This window comes from Artemia sp. Qi Xiang Cuo, chromosome 11, assembly GCF_049724085.1.
Source record: "Artemia sp. Qi Xiang Cuo chromosome 11, ASM4972408v1, whole genome shotgun sequence".
In the NCBI taxonomy this organism is placed as follows: Eukaryota; Metazoa; Arthropoda; class Branchiopoda; order Anostraca; family Artemiidae; genus Artemia; species Artemia sp. Qi Xiang Cuo.
In genome coordinates this window covers 23,553,900-23,559,367 of record NC_142804.1, presented here as the reverse complement: position 1 = coordinate 23,559,367, position 5,468 = coordinate 23,553,900, and positions in this window count along the sequence as shown.

Sequence of the window (5,468 nt, the reverse complement as noted above, 5' to 3'; positions counted from 1 at the left end):
GAAATAATGTCAATAGACATTTGGGGATCCGGGGAAGTTTACCAGTTTCCAGGAAAGGAAACAGGTGTGTACTAACCATAGTAGACCATTTTAATTCATATTTATACGCTTTTCCAATTAAAGATGAAAAGACAAAAACCATTGCGAAAATTTTGGTCAATCACCTATTTCTGGAACACGGAATTTTCCCTAGAGTTTTACTTAGTGACAATGGGCCATGTTTTAGAGCCAAATGATTAGACAAATTACAGAATATCTGGGGGTTAGACGATGGTTTACCTCGTCTTACTTAGCCACTGCTAATGGGAAGGTTGAACGTAAGCATAGGGAATTAGCTTATATGCTGGAAATAAATCCAAGAGTGGAAAACAAAAATTGAGATGACAATTTACCATTGTTTGTCTTTGCAATAAATACGGCTTTTTCACGTACCTTAAAAGAAACGCCATTTTTTGCAACACATAAGAGATCCCAGAATTTGTTTAGAAGAAATACAAAATGACAGAATATATTACAACCTAGACCAATATAAGCAGGAGATGGTAATGCGAATGAAAAAAGCTATGGAACAAGTTGAAGACAATCTGGAAGATGCAAAAACAGAAGAAAAATAAAAATATGATAGAACAAGCAAAAATAAAACAAGGGACTGTCTAGTAGATTTGGTTTATGTTTACAACATAAGCCTTGGAGAAACCAAAAAATTTAAACCAAGATGAGAAAGACCAAAAAGGATTATAAATGTTCTAACCAATAATTTGACGTATCCTATAAAGCATGAGCGTAAGAAAAAGGATGAACTAGTTCACCTCAAAAGAATGAAAAAGGGATATTTTTCAAAATCGTGGAAAACAGAGCCTATACTTTCAGAAGAAGAAATAGAAGACACGATTTCACCAGTATATATCAGAAGACCATATGAATTTTATGACCTTTTTAAAGACCACAACAGTAGGGAGAAGTGGAAGGAATATTTAGCCCAATTTTGGCTGCAAACCTTCCACAACAAACAAGAGAAAAAAAAGAAAAGTTCAATATTCATCGGATACTAGCGATGAAAGCGACAGAGAAGAGCCTCAAACATAACCTACTGGCTTAAGACATAATAAACCAGAGATTAAATCCAAAGAGGAAGAAAAATTGGAAGAAACCAAAGAATTATCTGATTTTCATACACTAGACTCACCTACTGTCGTAGCGCAAAAATGACTTTCGGAACAAACACCATCTACCAGACGTGAGCTAACAGAATGCGACACCGAAAATTCTTCTACAGAAATCGATATAGCTAAATCTGGACCATCGTCAAGAAAACCTTCTTTGAGAGAAAAATTATGGATAACAGTAAAGAAACCAAAGGGGCAGCAAGAAGTTCCTTTGTCAGCAGCACAAGTCGCTAAAACACTTATGAAAAATGCCAAACATCAAGAGAAACAAAGATTAAAGATATTTTACGAGGCAACAAAACAGCACTCGGACTCAGAGCCTTGTAAGCCACACTATAGAAACCACGGAAAAACTTGCAAATATTATAAGGAAGAAAAGCAAAAATTTGGAGTCCAGAACTCGGACCAGGAAACACAGAAAGGCAGAACAAGCGCAGCCCCCAGCAGATTAATATTTGAATAAAACAATAATAAAAAAAATATTAAATAAAAATCAAACGAGTATAAAAGCCACTAAAGAAATATCTATATTTTCTTTTTAATCGGTACATAGATAACATCAAGTTTTCCTTCAAATATATATCGCCAGTAAAAATTATGAACGTCACATTCCAAAGCCAAATTATTAGCTCCGGTCGGAAGTGACATCATAGGTTCCTGCAAAAATTTTGTTTCCAATACGAGATAAGACTTCGAGAGCGGTGAAATGTCAAACTTGTCAAAACGAACTAGGCTTCGTTTAAAAAAAAAAAGAAAATAAGTATGGCCACGTAACTTTTAAATACGTGTAGTGAACCTTACTAAATTATATATATTTAGAATCAGCATTAAAAGGCGATTATTTTGATATGTATATTGAAAAAATTATTTTTTTCTTTCGGGGGTATAATTTAAAAAAAAACGAAGGAGGTTTGTTTTAATGAAATTGGGTCATTGGAAGCTAGCAAATTTGGAGTTGAGCTCAACCACTACTGGCCTCTCCTTGTTAAGTACATGCAATGCATCTACTGACCTTTGACTCTCTGAGGTGACACTTTCAGTCGAATTTGAAAAAATTATTTTGAAGAAATTAAAAAATAATATTAATAAGAAAAACAGCAAGAGTTTACATTAAGTGCACTACATGTATAAGCTAGCTGTAGTCTTATTATAATTAGTTATAGTCTAATATAATATTTTTTTATTAATTACAAATGGTAAAAAGAAAAAAAAGAAAATTTAAAGAAGCACTATAAAGGTTTAAGCAAAACTTAGAATAAGCTTAGAAAGCAAAAAGAGTGCTAGGAAAAGGAAACGAAAAGCGAAATAAAAAAAAATTATAACCTAAAAAAAAACCTTACCAGGAGGTAAAAGCCAGCGACAAAATCCATTAAAAATCAGCCAAAAATTAACCCCATCGTCACAAGAAAACCACAGTAGTTCAAGATAATAACTTTAACTCTAGCGATGTATTGGATCTGGGAAAACGAATTGGCACAGGAGATCCCTAGTTTAAACAATTAGTTTTCACCTGTGCCAACCCAAACACCCAAATCCCAAGCCGTCGAACCCAAACGGAAACTAAACGTATCTACTTTTTAATTGAGCATAAAATATAACCTTTCACAACAAAAAACTCGCAGTAATGAACATAAATTCATCATAGTAATTCTCCCAGATACAAGCTTATCAATAAACCGCAGATACGGAGCACCGAATTCAAAGTTATTTAGCCTTGCAAGGGAATTATTGCCTCTCTTTCTTTGGCAAATATAGAATAGTAATTAAATATAGGATATAATTGGCAACCAATATATCTTAAAAGTTTTATTTTAAGAAAGAAATGAGAACTAGCAAATGCAAGGCAGAACTTAATTAAAAGTGTTCAAAAAAAAAATTAGCAGAAAACTTCAGTATTTTTCCAACACATAAACTTTAGAAGAAAAAATTTTAATAATTTCAAAAAATACAGGTTGCAAAAATTATACAACCCCCCCCCCTCTTAGAAATATGGAGATAATAAAATTGATCACAAAGGGCAATCAGCATAAAACTTGTTAAGGTTATTGAAAAAGAACATGGAATATATAAATATAGGTTTAAAAAAAAGAAAAAAAGACATATTTTACTGGAAAAGCGGAAAAAGACTTGAAAAAAACCCTTAGGCTCCATTGAAATATTGAATCAAAAAAAAAGAGAAGGGTTCAAGTTGAAAATATAGCCAGACGGAAGTGAAGTAAAAGAAATTGGGTGACAAATAGAGACAGTTTGGTTGAAATTTAAGGCAAGACAATATAAAGTTGGGAAGTTAGAGCGAAAACACTTACGTTGGCTCATATTAAAAAAAACTACCGTACGTAAAAAAAAGAAATATGGAGATAAGGATATATTCCTTGGAAAAGAAATACTTTTTTACTAAAGGGAAGAGCCTATGGGAAGATTGTAGCTACAAACAAAGAGTGCAGATATACATAATATATGTTGTGTTTCGTGTTCTTAATAAACCTATTAGATTGAACAGAATCACAAGGAAAACTGCTGTTGAGCCTACCAGGCACTTTTTTATGGTGATCAAGCACCAAATAGATATTACTGAGGTGAGGGCACAACAAGAAGGTAAAAAGTCAGAAAATTCCATCTCAAGCTTTTTCAAACTGATTCTCAATCTACAAATTTAGCTACTGTTGAATGTAATTTTGAAAAAAAGATATATATTCTTTTAGAAAAGGATAAACCTTGCATATGTGAATGACTACTGTTAAACCTAGTATTATGCAAAAAAAAAACTTGTCTCAGGGTTTTGACAACCCTTGAGCACACGTAGCGCGTAGCGCATAGACGTAGTGTGTTGCGCATCATAGCGCATAGAACTGTAATTATAATTGCAAACTCGCGTTACTAAGAAATGAACAATAAATCGCTCCCCGGAAAAAAAGACTTACCTAGATGGAAATAGAAAGAACCAATTATTATAAAGGCTTATTAGCCTCAACTTGGGGATATTTCATAACTGCTATCGTGATCATGGGATTAATTATGTCTGCAAAAATCATAATCTATCGCAAAGACTAATTATTAAAAAAAAAAACTTATCTACAATCGCAGACAATTCGATTGGCACTATGATTTCATGAATATGAAAGTAAAAGAGAAATCTATGATTGATATTGAAGAGATTTTATTACTGTGTCAGCAATAATACTTGTTACTAATGTAAATAAATTTGCAATTCGAGTGTTTACGGAAAAAAAAGAGTTATACCACTTTTTAGTGTTGCTTTGCGAAAAATCGACTTTAAAAAAAAAAAAACTTGATGCTTTAAAGTATATTTGTTACTTAACATAATTGTGTAAGTTATTACACAATGCTTATTTATATATACGCTTTTTGAATTTACTTTAAATTTTAACTAGTGATGTAATGTTATATCTAAATGTTTGACCTCGAGTCAAAGTATTAATAATTTTATTTTGAAAAGAACGATCCAGCAAGAAACATAACATTTCAATTTAAGTGAGATATTATTTTTTGAGTAATTAAAAGAGCGAAAAGTAATGAAAAGAATTAAACTTTAAAAAATTGAGTTTTTCTTTCTACTATATGTGTAAAATTTCATGCTTTATATTTATATTAATGGGGATATTTGTTTTAGATACAGCAGTAACTGATTTTTTTTTTGGAAATCAAATTTTTCGTAGCATCTTTTCAGATCCATTTCTCAATCATTTCTTTGACGCATTTTTGGAAAGTAGTAAATTTCAAAGCCAGTTCAAATATACCCTGAAATTATCATCGCCTACTCAATCAACTGAAATTTTGAAAACTATAGCAGTAATTCAGACTTTACTTCAATTTCGTCAGAAAGTGAGATAAAAACAGAACTTAATTTAGGCCTAGAAAATGTGCTTCATAGCCAAATGGCTTATGTTATTGAAAAATGTAAAAATGCTTTGTGCTGAAAAAAAAAATATATGTGAAAATTTAAAAATCAATAATGTTATATGTAATTTACCCAAGGCATTTCTAAAACAAAAAAATAAACGGTATATCAACTACATAACACAGATAAATTAAATTATTAATGGGAATTAAATTTAAACTAAAAAAATTCATAAAACTTTTCTAATATAAATCTAATTTAAGCAAAACCACTAATATTATGTATAAGCCGCTTGGGGTCAAGTAAAACAGAAGATGCATATGAAGAGGGTAAAAGAGTAATTTTCAGTCCTAAAGACAGAGAAAAAGAGAAACAAGGATGCATTTCAAACTGAAATCCTTCGGCAAAAAAAAAGAACATGGCCTAAATTGGACCAAAAACAT